This window comes from Charadrius vociferus, unplaced genomic scaffold (genome assembly GCF_000708025.1).
Source record: "Charadrius vociferus isolate BGI_N301 unplaced genomic scaffold, ASM70802v2 scaffold3, whole genome shotgun sequence".
NCBI classification, from domain to species: domain Eukaryota; kingdom Metazoa; phylum Chordata; class Aves; order Charadriiformes; family Charadriidae; genus Charadrius; species Charadrius vociferus.
Genome location: NW_009647748.1, coordinates 2,286,831 through 2,304,474, shown reverse-complemented (window position 1 = coordinate 2,304,474; position 17,644 = coordinate 2,286,831).

The following is a 17,644-nucleotide window of genomic DNA, read 5'->3' as shown; positions in this document are numbered from 1 at the left end:
AAAGCTGTATAATACATAATGGGTTTTTTTGATACAGTATTTATCTCTCACTGCAGGAGTTACTGTTTTATATTTATTTCATGTGTGTGGAATCTGAAAGGAGAAAAATCTTTGTTATTTAAAAAGCTTGAGCGAGACCACTTTTATTGCTCAGACCTAATATCTCAGTTCAGCTGTTTGTCAATGCAAATAATTCTAGATGTTCATTTTGGAGAAACTGACAGTGAAATGCTACCTCTGTGCAATCAAATATATTCAGTAAGACATAATTGGTAATCTTTTCTATGCCTATCACACCTGGTTGGGCATTTTTCTGAAATGTATTTCAGCAGAAAATGTTGATTTATCCATATTTGAAATTATATTCATCAAAAGAAAGCATCAGTTTTGACAAGTTTCTTCACTCTTAATTTCTATAAAACTTTGACTTGTTTAAATATTCTAAGATTTTCTTAAATGAGGAAATTTGTTTTTCAATTTTTGAATCAACTTTCATTTCAAAGTGTAAGCTATTTATAAGGAAATGTGTTTTAAAAATGAAGACGTGTTGAAATCAAAATGAAAGCTTGACCTGAATCTATTTGTCTGTTCAAATTTTCAATTTAGAACACCTTTTTAACCGTTACATTTTTTCTGTTTCAAAAATTGTATGAAGCATGAGAGAAGCAGTTCTGAATGTGTGAAACCACATGCTTTAGAGAGGAGAGATACATATCTGGACTTCTGTTCTGAGCTTGTCACATCTGAGATGAAGTTTTCAGCAGGTACTTTTTTTCTTGTTTTTAAGCCATTAGGACAATTCAGATATTATTTTTTTTCATATCCAGGAAGCTGAAGAGGGTTTTGTTGGTTTTTTTTTTGGTTGTTTGTTTGTTTTAACAGTCGCTGAAACTTTCTACTGGCCCTTTGGTTTCTGGAGCTTTAAACACGCGACAAAAGCCCCTAACCTCCTGAAGCCCACCATAGAAATGCAGATGGAAGCCTCACTCTCTTCCTCTGCCCTTTTGTTAAGACAATTAAATCTTTGCATGGAGAAAATGTTTTGACATACTGTAGACTTTCCAGTTTTTTTCATTTCCAGTAGGTCACCTGTGGACCACGATGACATAGGGGAGAGCATCTGACGCTGTCACCTAGACACCCGGCTACGTGGACAGGTATCAGAACAGAGCAGCTGCTGGAGCTGGCATGAATCACAGAGCTGCTTCATTTCCCTTCACAGACTCTTGCTTGACTCATTTTTGGTTATGTAGCTTGGCTTCCTGTCCCTGGCTCTCTCCAGGCAGCTGAAGTTTCATGATAAAACCAACAAAATGCCCCTACTGGCTCCAAATTGGACTTTCCTGACAAAAGAGACACCATTGCTATCATTCAGACACCAGTCCCTGTTGCAAGTCTTACGACTTTTCAGCAGATTTCAAACCTCACCAATTTGGCAGAACCATGATGCTGTGTGTTATCATAGGCACTATTTATTTGGGTTCTGCTAGTTCAGAAGCAGTCAGCGGAAAGAGATTGCCAGGGACCCTTTCTTGTGGATGCTTCTGTATAAAGATAAGCTCACATGGGCATGATGCTGTCTCAAAGACTTCAAGATATAGTTGAGATTTCATGGAAATTGGCACTTGTTGTAATCAAGACCCCTCTAATGGTTAAGCAATTATTTAAATGGCACAACATTTCCCTCTACTATTACAGACCATTTGTTAGTGTTGGTAGAACCAGCAGCTTTAAAATTTAACGTTGGCCCCTGGAGAATTCTGACCATTCAAATTGGACATAGTTGAAAAGCAAATCTCCAGATAAAGGTTCTGTAAAGGTATCACAAAGTCCTCACTCCTCCAGTGCTGCTCTGCCTGGACGCTTTGATTTCCTGGTCTGTAACAATTGTGTGCATTATATCACAACTATAGATTGGACACCAAGATGAAATCTTTGCCTGACTTTTGGATCTGTACCAATAAATATAGAAGTCTACATTTATACCTATTAAAAACATTAGTCATACTTCAGACAAGAAAGAAATACAGAGCTAGCTGAAAAAAGCCCAAATCAAGTCCAAACAAAACAGTCATTCTAGGCTTCATGTTATTTGCTTCTAGTATTACACTGAAAAATCTAATTAAGGTAACAGGGACAACAACTTTCTCATTATTTTCCAGAGCTTTCAGTTGTACAGCAAGCAGGTTGATAATGAGTATTCCAATGGCTGTGGCCTTAATAAATTCACTCACATCAAAGCTCACTTTTGTGGGAATAAAAAGACCAGAACAATAATATTGATAAATGATAAAAATACACACACTGATGGAGTTTTTCTTTGGTAGATCTCCATGTACTTAAAAGGAGGTGACTATTCATCATTACCCTTGTTTTCTGCAGGTAGGGACACAAAGGACATGCTTATGCTGTAGTCACCATGCATAGCTAAGCTGGCCTCACATGAACCTGTCCTGAGGGTAAATACTGCAAATCATTAGCTCACACATGTCTCTGCAACTGGACCGTTACCAGCAGCTGAGCTATAGACAGCTGAAGATAATCCTACATTTGGATAACTCTATGCTATGTTGCAACCAAAGAAGTGATGTAGTGGCGGCATATGCAAAGCCGTGATTTGGAGCAAGAGATACCCAGCATCCTGATTCCTGACAGCTTTTTGGTTCTTAAGTATGTTCTCTTTCCAGGTAGAATAATGACCTTTTTTTCTGAGAAAGATGGAGTCTTGTCAAAACATGCTCAGCTGTTTTTAGGTCATCTATTTTAGCTATTTCTTTCCCTGGAAATAAACTCAGAAAATTTCCTGTTGGAAACACCATTGATACTAATAGCACGTCCACTAAAATTACCTTTGGTGAAACAGCAAGTGAATTTTCCTTCCAAAACTCACATAAAGTATTCCCATTGTGAATTTTGTGTCTCAAGCTTAAAAGTAACAGTAGGCTGACCTTTCTTTAACCTATCCCTTGGGCGATACTACTGTTTAAATACTGATGCTATATCCCTAGCAATGCCTATTCAGTCAGAATATACTTGGACAAAACGTGGAACCTGAACTAACTTGAGCCTTCACACAGTCACTGAGTATAGGAATATTCCTAATATTGCTATATAGGAATAGAACAGGATATAGTAGATACTGTATAAATAACATTGTAGTGATATAATTTTATTGTATCATTCCCAGGAAAGAGGGGGAAGAGGGAAATTGTCTTTTGTGGAGTGCAATTATTACGGTTTTCTCTTAGGTGGTGTTTGGCTCCCTGGCTTACCTGGCTCCTTTCTTTCTCCCCATACAATAGAGAGATGGTGCCAAGGTGCTACTTAATCTTTTCGCCTCTCACCTCTTTGTGGAGAATGGACTGGGGAAACTGGGCTTTTTAGGAAGTATGCTGGAGCTACTTGGAATTAACATTTTTTTGGAGATATTGCATCACATATAACATCAAATATATCTTCAGCCTTACTGGGATGGCTCATCCTTATAACCAAAGGCAGTCTAGCTCCAGTCTGTTATTTTAAACAAAAGCATAAATAGCTGCACTCACAGTCACTCTGGTGTGCACAGCCCAGTACAGTCAATATGAATATACGTTGCAAGAGGGTAATGGTCCCAGAGTGTCCACTTTTACAGGAAAGGTATCGAAGAGGACAACAGCAAACCAAAGGAGCACATCTGTTATTTTAGACTTAGCTTCCAGCAGCAGCCTGAAGGTCTTATTGCAGCATAGATTCATGTTAGAAGCAACTCTGTTTCCCTTATACTTTGATCTCTTGCTTACTCCTTGGATGTAATGTTTTGGGTTCACAGGGGATGTTATCCTCTTTTTGGAGCCCCAGACATGGTGGGGTTTCCCCTGTGGCCATACCTTTTACTGTGTCCCAGGGGTAGGTGCTTTGATTAACTTTCATATCTATAATTTGGCAGTTTCAGGGACCAAGTTCTTCCAAGACTAAAACAAGAGGGGTGGTGTGTGTGTGTGTGTGTGTGTGTAGCTCTTTTTCATGTAACTGTTGCCATGATCTAATGGGACTAAATTTGGTTTCCTTCTAAATAAATTTCACTGTCATTTAGCGAGACTGCAAAATTAACTAGATGCAGCAGTTATGTGCTCCACAGCAGGAAGCCAAAAGCAAAGATATTTTAGATTAACAAATGAGGTGGAAATGACTTTTCCCCCCAAGGACTTATTTCCCATGGGAAAACTAGTTTCTCAGAAAAAAGGGAGCTCTAAAAATATTTTGTGTCACAGAGTTCTGAGCCAGCCTGCGTCTTCCTCATCCTTCATGGAAAAGCACAACCCGCGCGTGTGCTGCGGTCTCCAGGAAGACTCGGGCAACTCGGAAGCATTTTAATGGTTTAACAACAACAGCATCAGTGCAGAAGTGCAGGCGTGTAGGGATGTGAAGGTCATGCAGGTGTGCAATTTACTGGATTGTTAATTAGGCTGAGCAATTAAAAAGGGTAGAGAAATTCAGCTGGTGTAAAAGCATTTTGCTGCTCGCAAAAGGACAGTGTAAACGCTTTGCTCATCTATGGAGACTATAATGAATGTTCTGTCTTTGCACTGCTCTGGCAGAGCTAGGAAAAGATGGATAAAATTAAATTAATAGAGAACATAATGGATTTTTGTCCACAGCTGATAAACATGAAAGCTGTATCTTTTCAATATTTTAATTCTTCTCTAAATGGACACTTATTGATGTCCACAACCTGCAGTCCCTACCCTATCTCCACTGCTAAATATCTCCAGGCCTTGTAAAAGTGACTCTGTTCCTGCTGTTCAGGTTAACGTTAGAGATACAACAAAGTGTTCAAACTCACAAAGTGTTGAGCACTTCTGTTAAGCCACGTGGGATCCACGGATACCCAGTAAAGTATGTTATACCTTGTGAGCTGCAGCCTGCTTGTACTGACAGACATGATGAACGGGGAGGAAAATGACCAAAGGCTCAAAGTGGGTACTGATACTGACGAAGATATATGAGAAAGTGGTGCAAACCCCTCAAGACTTGTTCTCCTGAGGACTTGGCTGCAAATGGCAGAGATAAATTGAAATCATGGTATTTTCACCACTGGAAAGGGGCAAAATAGCTCATGCTTTTATACAACTTTTGCTGTCCTGGGTTATATCTGAAATAACAGGCTTGTATTTGTCACATATGATGATTTATCCAGAGGGCTGGGCAGGTGAGTTGGTGTTTACTGCTAAAACACCAAAAACTCCCTGACTCACTGTGCTGTTGTCACAGTCCTTCATATGGGCTAAGGAGCTGAAAGAGGAAATTCACATTTGATATTTTAACTTCAGTCCTTCTTTATATTTCACCTAATGCTTATGAACAAACAGATATTAGCTGTCATCTAACAGCTTCCTTCAGTAGTTTTTATACAGTCTAAAAACGTTTATGGAATTAAATAATTTAATTGTATTATTAGTTATTACCTTTCTCCTTGTAAAACCTGGGAACTATGGTAATAAAGTACTGCTTTTAATAGTATTCTCATATTAACAGAGATGGAAATTTTCTAAGATAGGGACTTTTTTTTTTTAAAGGCTTATATCTTAAATTCTAATGAGATGAGGAAACACCAAATGGTTAATCTACATAAAAGTTTAAGAAGAAAGAATGTTTGAAACAGTTGTAGCATTATTTTGTAGGGAAGTAAACAGGCAAAGATATTCTGACCTTTACCCATAACGTTACCCAAAGCCTGATAAGACTCCTGGTGAAGTGATGAAGATCCAGAGTATTTTGGTATTTTTGGTACCAAAGGAGGCTGTGGTAAAACAACCTGTCACGTAGATGGGAAGTCAACAGGGGCGGTTCTTCTTAGAAAATAGAAGTTCTCTGACCTTCTGCTAGAAGAGCATTCATCCTCTTTGATCAGGAAAGTCTTTCCTTTGTAATAAATCTGTTATTGCTCCACTCTGTTACCTCTGCGGAGCTTCAATGTGCTGCTGGGAGGGAGTCTGTCTATCCCTGGAAGTAGAATTAATGCAGTCTTTCTATTTGCAAGACCTTTCTCTAGTATGTGGCCTCAGATGTAGTAACAGCCTTTACTTAAAGGGTATTGAACTATTGTAACTATCTCAGTGGTTGGGTATACACCCTGGGAAAGGCTAGTGTAGGCCACTGAACACTGTACACAAAGGTTTGGGAGGTGAATTACAGCAAAAAATAACTGTGGGAATCACAGGAAGTTAATAATTGAAAATCACGGCAGAATTACATCACTAAATCAATCTTTTTAGTGATACTCAGAATTAACAGCAATATACATGTAACTGAGACATTTATTAATAGACTAAGTACCTTTCTGAAAGTCGGTCTCTCCTCTCCAGTGCATAACTCAAGAACAACCCAACGGAGACAGCACACAAGAATGGACCCCTGGGTCTTCTTCATATCACAAGTAAGTACTAATGCATTTTCTGGCAAAGTGACAGACTCAAAGAGAGAAAAGCTAGAGATGAGAGCGTTGTGGGTGAGAACATTTTGATGGACAAAATGCCATTAATGTCAGAAAACGGTACGTCTAGGATAGAATTTATATCAAAATTTTATCAAAAGGCACGGAGAAATAAACAAACAAACAAACCATGGCAATCAGAAGAAAACTCATTCACCCCCACCCTCAAAACCTTAGTCATTGCCCTGCAGGCTGAGCTTGTCTTCTGATGCACTGATTTATTCTGTAATAAATATAGAAAATTCAAGCTGTGCATCAGACATAGTAATATAAGCTACAGCAGTCATGGAGGAAACTTACAGGTCCACCAGGCAGAGTGTGGCTTAGGCTATGGTTTAGAAAAACCATGGGATCTGAATTAGCCTGACTGATAGCCAAACAAATTCAGCTTTGGAACAAAATTTTAGGCTGGCTCTAAAAAAGTTTATGGAGCCGAGATTAACATATTCTCTGCTCTTTGGCAAATTTTGGAGATGAATGTTCATGCTTACAGCTATTGCTTAGAAATAGAATTGGAAGCAGAGGGGTAAGGAAATATTAGAGGAAAAAAACCTCTTTTAAATAAATAGCAACATTTTCTGATATCTAGTAGGCAAATACCAAAAAGGCTGAAGATGAAACATAAAGATGTTGTTCTGGGTAATGGATTTAATCTTACAAAACTTGGCACCTCTGTGCTGTTTTAGGCACTATTAAAGTAAGAACACATGTCCCAGCCTCAGTGTTGCAGTCTCCAAGGCACTTTGGAAAGTAAACAGTGAGCCTATAGAGGCCCAATACTTGATAAAAACACAGCCCATCCATCAGCAAGCGAGCACTTTTCACCTTGCCGTTTAGTCCTGACATATATGGCCCCCAGGTGAGTAAGGGGAGTAATTGTCTGCTTTTGTCATCTCCAGATGACGCCCGTACATCACCACAAATACCTCTGCTTTGGTCCCTTGGTAAGGAAGATGCCTCTGCTGCCTTTCTGAAGAGGTATCTCAAGGTGAGCAGAGCCAGTGTGCAAGGGGCAACGTTTTATGTACAGTATTAAGCTACACATTGCAAATGTTAGAAATCAAAGCACCATCTTTTTCTTGTTATTTCTTTCCAGATACTACTCATGAATGGGAAGGTTGGTGGGTAGTATCCAGGAGGTCCTATACGATCTCCCACGCTTATTCCCCAAACACATCTCCTTTAGGCTATGATCATCGTAAGGAACAGAATGGCAGGAGAACTAAGGGATGTGCCTCCTATTACTTACCGGGATGATTCATATGATATTTCGTATGATACTGTAAAAAAAATTCTTCAAACCATTCTGAAAGGGAAAACTGATTTATTCTGAGAGCTGAAGAAAAGTTTCTTCCATTTGTTTCATTTCTAGAATGTTAAGAAATCTACAGTATTTGCTCGGATACACTGGATTCCCACTGACACAAATAATTCCAGCTGTGATCAAGGCATGCAACAAGGTACCTTCTGAGCTTAAACAACTGTGCTGAATTCCTGTGCAAATTAAGGAGCTGTCGATGCTAATTGCCAGCTCTGATCGTTTGTTATCAAACTCATGCTATTTGTTCACACAGATGAATCAAGAGCATGTGGATCTGGGACAGACACTTGCAGATGCTCTGTGAATGTATAATGGTCTTTCCTGTTCCTTCAAGAGAAGTAGAAGTTCTGTCTGAAATACAAACCACAGTAAATACAAAAATTGAGCGACTCGTTAGTGCTTGTTAACTCTTAAAATTGTATTTTCTTCCAGACAAAATTATTTTATCATAACATCATAAATTTATCATAAATTTAGTCAGCAAAGCAAGTTTTAAAAAATGTTGCTTTATGCAGCCATAAACCTTGTTATTGCATTATCCCATAAACTCATATAATTGAAACATTTAGTTGTTGGGTCATTCTGGGAAATGAGCTGAAAACCTTCCTTAAAAATAAGTTTTAGCTGGTATATTCAAGAGAACTTGACATTCAGCCCTCCTACATATTTAAATACAGCAATTATTATTCATGTACTATTTGTACTGAAGTACTTCCTGGGCTTCCAAACACAGAGAGAGGCATTAAAAGGGGGTAACTTTAGTTCCACCTTAAGAGTCAACATGTGATTTTTGTTTGTCTATATATAATTTATATAACATTCACTGTATATTTGTATGCACAAAGTCTGGGTATTTTTGGATAAAAAAGCAGTTACATACACGCATACTGGTGTTACAGGTAATTTTTGCCTAAAAGAAAAAAAAAAAGCCTGCAGATATTCCATGCGTTCTCCTACGTTCCTATCCATAATACGTATTTACTTTGATCAGATTTCTTCTTCAGTCACGTTACTTAATTGTCAATTCACTTTTATTTTAGTTAGTGACTACTGTGGAAGCTGATGAGAGTAGTCATCGCCAATACAGAGCTCTGAGAGGTGTTATTAGATTCACCAGTGGATAAAACAGCGAGGCTCGTGTAAGGACTCGCATGTTTCTGCTATGCTTGCCTTCTTATTGACAAGACACTTCGAGATACCCATCGTATATGACAGTAAAATCAAGTCTTAAATCTTCTTTTTGGCTGAAGGCTGCAGAATGAACTCAGGTGACTTTACATCCCTCAAATCTTCACTGTCAAGACTCATTGCATATTTCTTTGGATCACGTTCACTACTTTGATGGTAATATGGATTTTTTTCCCTATGGTGAAGGTTCATTTAGTGAGTCATTTTGCTCTCCTACGTAAAATAGCTTCTACATCTTTTTTTTTTTTTTAAATGCATAGCTGATTAAATCACAAGTAATTGCTCCTCAGAAAGAACAGTATTTTAAATCTCTTAGACTTTCTGCCTTTCAAATCAGAGAGTTCAGTGAATCATTAGGCATTTCAATGTATTAACAATTTCAGTGGTTTGAAGGAAAAAAAAACCCCTCTCATTTCCCGCTCTGTTAACGTTACTTTTGTTCTTACTTATTATCTGCTCAAGAAAATTAGTGTTGCTAGCTCTCCCAGCGTGGCATATATCGATGGTTGCATGTGCTATGTTCAAAATATAACAGTGACTTCCATTTGTTAAAGCCATGAACAGGTCCTTGAGCTCTGTATGTGAAGCTGACCCTCAGCTGCTGACCTGCAGAAAGCTACACTACAAAGAATTACATCTTGCTTTATTTAAAACATCCAGAGGGGTGGTAGTGACAGTATACAACAGCAATGAAAGTTTGGGTTTTTAATATATATGCCCTGAGCCTACACACACTCAGCATACACTGGCTGAATTTCCAATTAGGAAATAAAAACTGCTGCCAAGGGACTGATGTATTGAAGTGTTATATTATTGGAAATCAAAAAAACCTTGACTAAGAGAGTCATTATTGTTATGTATCTTCAGACTAAATGGCTTTTATTTTAAGCCAAGCTGCTCACTTTGCCTAAAATGCCCTACAGGATTCTTTGCATGAATCAAGCAAGTGAACTCCTTACAGGTCCTATTGATTGCACCAGCTGAAGATCCTCACTCTTATAGAGACAAATCTTTGATTAGATCAAACCTGCTAATCCACTTTAAATCCAGCTGCATTCATATCTTTACACTTTAAAAAGGGTATAATCAAATTTCTTCCGTGAGTAGATCATCCAGTCCTGCGAGATGTGGAGTGCATGGTGCAATGCGTTTAACATTCTCCGCTGGCTCCAGGAAGTACAGTGGTCCCCAAACCTTCTGGGGATTAAAGAGAAGGTTCAGTCTTGGCCCAGAAAAGCCAACGCCTTTCATCCCTTATTCAAGAAGTGGAGCTACTCTTGGTAGTGTTCATAGCCGCCTGCTGTGATCATTCAACTGCCTGATATATCATTTCAGTTGAAAAAGCTGTTTAATGCATTGATAGTGGTTTGCCCAGCTGGAAAAGTGTGTGCAGAACTTTATACTTCGTGGCAAGGAGCTGACATTTGTTTTCATTAGCCATATATCATGCTGTTACGTGAGGCAATTGTGCATAGTAAGTTTACATAATACCTCCCCTCAACTGGGGAGCTAAAGATGATCTCCCCAGCAATCAATATTGACATTAAAACCATTTCTTTTTCTATGATAGTGGCATTTTATCTACATTTCACAGAAAGGAAATGAAGGAGAAAATTATCATAGAGTAAATTTTTTGCAGGAAGAAATATCCATGATTCACTAACAGTTGCCAGATGAAAGTTATGACCCAGTATCTGAATTGCTTATAAATTAAATTATTGTCTATTAATACAAGCAAATCAGTCAGTAAAAGGACAAGATGTTCCACATCTTCCTGAACTGAGCAGTATTGTAATCACTGAGTATGTGCATACTTGTTTTTGTCTTTTAGGGGATACCTGCAGACCAGCAGGATGTTGACCTGGAAGAACGGGCCAAGATGCTTTGTGGTGTGTGAAAGGGTCTACGCTTCTTAGCACATCCACTAGCCTGGGATGGGATTAGCACAGCACTTAGTGACTAAGGAAGTCTCCAGGTGAGTTCAGGTCACTTACTGCAAGCTTCTGTGGATATTTATGTAGGCAACCTTTGAGACTCAAGTACAGAGGGGCGGTATGCTTGGAGCACGGTGTGTCAGGGCTCTGCCTGAGATGGTTGGTGAAGAGCAATGTGACATCATCCCTGTTTTCAAAGGAAACAGAGGAATGGGATATGTCTCAGCAGAATGAAAACTAGTTTCATGGGTTCGTTGGTTCTAGCCTACTACTGAGTAATGCGTGGTAAAGACTAAGTACAGAAGAAACAAGGAACTCGGAAGTCAGCCTGAATGGGTTGTTCCTCAGCTTATCAAGGAGTATATCTCCTCCTAGCTGTGGATTTCTACAGCATCCATCTCTGTGGATGGTCATCATAAGGGACATGAACCTTGTTGAATAAAACCAGAGAACTAACTCACATCTGTTGGGTTTTGCTGCTATAGCTAACAGCCAGTGCTCGTGAAGCCAACACTCAGCAGCATGCCTTGGAAGTTCTGCTCAACATCACACAACTGTCAGTGGTTGAATCAGGGATACAATTCTGCTTCTATAAGCCGGAATTAAAACCAGGATAACTTCTGTTATAAACATCCACCAGTTTTGTTTTACTTCACTACGGTCTCTGGCTATTGAGCTCATTCCACATCTGTTTTTCTGCTATTCTATACCTCTAGATTACTTCTAGCTCAGCTGGGAGATAAGGCAACACAGATCCCAAAGAAAAGGGGTAACTCCACAGGTGATGTTCTTGCCATATAACCATAATTATTTTTCCTTGTTGCAGTTTTGTAATATAGGGAATTTTTTTTCTTTACTAGCTCATTCTTTTCTTCTTCCTTCTCTTTTTCTATTCTTTCAAATCTTAAGATTTGTTTCTCCCCTCTGTACATTCCTCTGCCTACAGTTTCCCACCCACTGTTTCTCCCTCAGAAGAAAAACTGGTGCTAAACTAATTAGCAGTAGTGTGCAATATATGCAGAAGTACAAGGGTGTTGGTATGCATTTTCAGGTGTTATTTAGTCAGAGGCAGAAAGATGCCCAAATGACTTCCTCTGGGATTTAGGTACTTTACACCTAACAGCTCTGTTGCTAGGGCCCCTTTCAGATTGTTCCATTAATTATGTCTTTGCTTCTTGCTGTAATATTTGTGATGTGATAGGAAAAGATCTTAGCAACACTTTGACACCAAGCAGTGTAGTTAGCCAACTGCAGGGCTGACTCCTTCATGGTAAAATATAGTTCCACCATTCTGATAATAGTAACTACCCCTTCAAAATTAATATCCTAATTTGTACGGTAGGGGAGCAATTCAGGTGCTGTGTTAGATGTTGTAAAATACCTTATCTTGCACTCCTGCCAGTCCTGGGTAGAGATCTCAAACATACCAGTGTACCCAAAGTGGTGCTGGGTGCCCATGTTTGAGACTCCCAAATTACTGCCTTGCTTTCTATCATGTGACAGTATCACTGCCTCTTTCTAGACCTTTATTTGTTTGGTTTTAAAGTCTCTGTAAGCCCAAAATGTATTATCAGCTGTGGAACTGAAAACATCTGTTTTTTAAGCTTTTCTTGCCTTACCTGTAATGCTTGGATGCATTATGTGGCATGCTCCCATAATGTTCCGTTCATTCAGGACATTTCTACTATTTGAATTCTCTGTTTTGTCCACTTCACAGCCTGCTGGTAGATTGAATCCATCTGGAGGACTTCTTCATCCAGCTGACAGCCTTTTGCTAGAAGAGATGGGGGTCAGCACTTTGCACCCTTCATGCTGTGAACACCCACTACCTGGCACAGGGGTATTTTAGAGCTGCTGCCCAGTGAGAGGGGAGATTCAGCAGACAAGGGGAACTTAAGTTTAGGGGATGTTGATGGGCATGTTGAAATAACATTAAATGAGGGTACAACTCAGGGACACTTAGCTTTGGTACTCAACAAAGTGGAAGGATGCTGTCCTAATTTCAGCTGGGATAGAGTTAATTTTTTTCTAGTAGCTGCTCTGTTTCGGATTTAGTGTGAGAATAATGTTGATAACACATATTGTTTTAGTTGTTGCTAACTGATGTTTACATTAGTCAAGGACTTATTCAGCTTCCCATAGAAGCTGAGAGGGAACATAGGCAAGCTGGCCAAAGGAATAGTTTGTACTATAGATGTCATGCTCAGTATATAAATTGGTGTTGGCCAGGGGACAGGAATCCGTGATCACTGCTCTGGATGGGCTGGGCAACAGATCATTGGGTGGTGCGAGCAACTGATTTTGTATCACTTTATTTTGTATATTCTTTTACTACCACTATTATTATTATTATTATCATCTTCCGTTACTGTTCTACTAAACTGTCCTTATCTCAACCCATGAGTTCTTGCCCCACCTCCTTTTCTCCCTCTTCTCCCAACCCTACTGTGGGGGTGTGAGTGAGCGGTTGTGTGGTCCTAGTTGCTGCCTGGGGTTAAACCATGACACATATTTCAAAGTGGCCTAGTTTATCTTCTGAATTTGTAATCAGAATATTTAATAGCAGGGTGCTGTTAAATAAGGGTTGAAATGAAGACCCTAACTCACTTCAGGTTTAATTACCCATGCCTTATTACTGCGGGATGAAAACCAGGTGTAGCTGAAGTCAGAGGTGATAACTGCTGTTGATTCCAAGCAGGAGGGGATTTATCAGCTTGGCTTTTCCTCCTGCCGATGGTTGTATCTCCATTCATTAAGCAAACAACATTGGGAGGATAAAAATAGTGGCATTCTCCACTCTCAGGATCCTCGACCAGATTTTCATACCCAATGTATTTCCTTGGGGAATGACATTTACTTGTCAAGACTCCCTCCCTGGTGATTTCACTCCTGGTGGCTCTATTGTCAAAAAAGGCTTCTTCATAGACACTTTAGTTCTGCTTTCTAAATTTGTTTTAATCTTCTTCATTTGAATCAGTGCCTTTTAGTCACTTGGGGAGTCTTTAATCAGATTTTCCAAACTGTTACTCTAGAGCCATCTCTGGGTAGCTTTTTAGTAGCAGCATGCCTTTTATTATGCCTTAAATAGTAAATTCAGGACATGGGCACTTGGATTACTCATTTTGCTCCCACTTTGAAAAAAAAACCTAACAAATCAACCCCAAGCCCAAAAGAGTTGTTTGTGCTCCTCTCTGTAAGGAAACTACAGCAACAGCAATAATCCTAAGTGGCTAAATGCGTATGGACTTGACAAATGATTACAAATTAAGTGCTATTATTTGACACTGGGGGATTCATCTTGTCTTTCTAATCTCTTTGAGCCTGGAGGCTGGCAGAGGTGTGTGAAGGAATAAATACCCTATACTTAGTACTGGTAATCACCCTATGACCATACTTGGTAGCTGACTCACCTGAGACAAACAGTGGAAATGATTGGCCTGATTCTATTCTTCCTTGGATGTCTGTGAGTTCAGAGCAAGTCTCATGTAGTTTGGTAATGGATAATCATTGGCTTGAGAAAAAACTCTCTAAAGTAGAAGTACTGGAGTCTTCAGGCTGAAGCTAAGCGTGTCAGTTTTCCTACAACAAGTTGGGGATCTAGCCCTTGTTTAATGCATCAGAAGAGAGCAACCTTCCTTCTTCCTAGAGGTAATCATAGCCTCTCCTATCTTGCTGCAGCATAACTGAAATGTTCCTTTTGTGACAGTAAAAAAGGAAGCCTAAGTTCTCTGCAGGCTACTGATGCAGACCCAAGAAAAATCAATACCTCAGAAAATGAAGAGATAAAACAGTAACTTTACACAGAAGGCTTCAATGAATTTAGTTTACTGTGGCCGTGGGGAAGGACCACAGTAGTCTTTAGTTACTGTGGTCCTTCTTTCATTACTCGGGAGTGAATGGACAGGGAAAGGAGGGAAGTCCAGCTCTCCCTCACTGGGGTGGGAACGGAGGACTCCAGGGTGAGGGCTTCCTGCCTGGTTTTACAGGAATTCCCTGGTGGGATGAGAAAGGACAGAGGAAATCATCTCCATCTACCATAGATTTGAGGCATGCCTGGGTCCGGGACCTGCTCCACAGCATGGCACCCTGGTGACTCTCACAGCAGGCAGAAAGGTGCTGGGAGGCCACTCCAATGATCCCTCTGGCTGTGAAAAATAAAAGCAGGCATGCCCTGTGCAGCTCATGGACTAGTCATGTTAGGCAGGTGTAAATCTATGTATTAGCTTCCCTGTGTGATGGTTTTTTTCTTTTCCTTACATTCATTTCTGCTCTCTCTGTTGGTAGCTTAATTGCCCCCTATGCATTGTTTTGTTCATTATTTTGCACTGTGCCCATTTAAGCCACAAGCCAGGCAAGAATTATGAGGCGCTCCCAACAGAGAGTATAAATGTGGGGCTGGGAGTGGGGCAGTCACCTAATTAGCAAATGTCTATGCCAGTTAAGAGAATTTTGCAGCATCAACTGTTCAGCTCATGTCGTTGCTCTAAAAGAAGCAGATGCACAAGACAGCATTATTTATTTTAATCCCATATATACAGTCTGTTCTTTCCTTCTTTTTACAGAGCAGCTGGTTCTTCATACAAGCGATTCCACTCCCATATAATCTTTTTTTTTTTAATATGGGACTGAAATATACGCCTAATTTATACTATGTTGACATCTATGGCTTCAGTGGTGATTGTGCCTGTGCAAGAGTGGTGTTAAAATTGATTAAGAAGTCTCAATTTGTCTTATATATTTCTTTTCCACAGAACCCCAATGGTTGTGACAACATCATTCTTGCAAAAGCAAAGAACTTTGGTTTTGTTACTTGCCCTTGCGATTCACCCTTTCTGTTGACAGTCCAGTTTGTTCAAAATGCTGCTGCTTCCCTCCCTGTCCTTTTGAGAATGTTTCATTCTCCCCTCTTTGAATGTTTCCACACAAGAGTTAAATTTCTCGCTGCGATGCTGCTGTACCAGTCTGACTCCAGCGTGTTCCCTTCCCATTCTTCTCCTCATTTTCCCTCTCCAAGCAGTCTCTCCTTAAATGATCTCCCACTCTTTGTTCAAGTGCCTCCATAAGACAATTTTATCTGTGAAGTTTTCTGAAGCTCTGATCCAGCAAAGCTCTTGACTTCTGTGTGATTGCTGACCTGCTTAAAGCAATACAAGTGCTTTGCTTGGAGGCGGCAGCTCGTCGTCTATTGTATTTTTTCTTTCTGAACTGCATCTTAGAGCAGACCTGTAAGCACCTCTGAGTGCACTGCACTTTCTTTTCTGTTTCTACAGTACACTAAGCATACTTGATACTCACTAAACAGCAATCATCACCCTAAGAGTGTCACAACACAAACCGTGGCTCCACAAATCAACTCAATGTCATAAAATGGAGAACAATTAGGCTCAGATGGCAGATAAAGGGGAAGAGCAGGTTTATTCTGAAGCAATATGAAATCAAGCTTTCATATGTGTTTTCTGAACTGTGACAGAAACACTCAAACATTCAGGAGGAGTGAAAACAGCAAGGCTGCTATCAAGCAGAGTGCTTTTTAGCATCTCCCGTGGAGCTTCAACCAATATTTAATATATCAGAAACTACAAATCCCATAAAGCAACTCAGAAGAAACAGAGTGCTTTGTGTCCCTGGTGTCTCCTACAGTTGATGTGATGTGGTCCCTTGAACAAGGTTTTCTACTGAACACACAGAATTCTTTGTTAAAAGCAGTATTTTACTTTAACCCTCTGGGCTAAAAGCTGGTCATACAGAGTCCAGATGTGATACCTATGATAGCCCATTTCAGCTTGTAATTGTGCCATTTCCCAAGTACCTTAAGCTGGGGGAAAGAAACAAAAATGAGCAGGAAACAATATTTTTTAATACCTTCATCATTCACCATTTTCTCTTAAATGAAAAGCAAAATAGAAAAGTATTTTACTCGATCTGTTCAGCTACTTCTCTTAAAAAGGGCGCAACATGAATGCTGCTGTTCCAGCCATATAAATTACAAGTTCTCTTTCTCCTTCAGTCCTCTACCAGGGGCAGTAAACAGACCAGTTAGCCAGGATCTTGCTATTGAACAAAACCTCCAAGAACCATATGGGAAGGAAGATGATGGAAATGGACAAATTCAGACTTAAGGCTAACTGGTTGCAAAAGCTTGCTGGTTTTGAAGGCAGGCATATAGGCGCTAGTCCCAACTTGTCTGCATTCTTGGGACGTTAAACACTCTTAAAAACCTGCCCATAGGAATCTGACTTTACTGGTGAACTATGCTGTTAGGAACAGATAAAAGAACTATAAACCAACTAGCTTTGGGGCCAGGTGCAACCTAGCTGTGTCGTGCTCAGTCCCAGCTGATTCAGCGTACCGCTCAGAAAAAGCAGAAGCAAAGAGCAGTTGCTCATGTGGAAATCCAGACAACGTACACCAAGACATCTGAGTGACTTTTCATAGGGAAAACACTAGATTTGAAGAACACATTTCAGCAAGAGCGTGAGAGCAGAGATGTGCCTTCCACAGGTACTGAGATCGTGGCCAACGAAAATCTCAGCCTACTGGGGCCAATATAATAGATTGGGCAGAAAAAAAAAAAAAAAAAGCAGCCTGTTCACACTCTGCCTTCATCTTCCTACCCAACAGTTTCCCAACTGCTCTCTGTGCACATATGGAGCCAAACAAAGCTTTGTTTAAGGTGTAATTGATGTGCAACCTTCCTTAAATCATGCCAGGCAGACGACACCACAG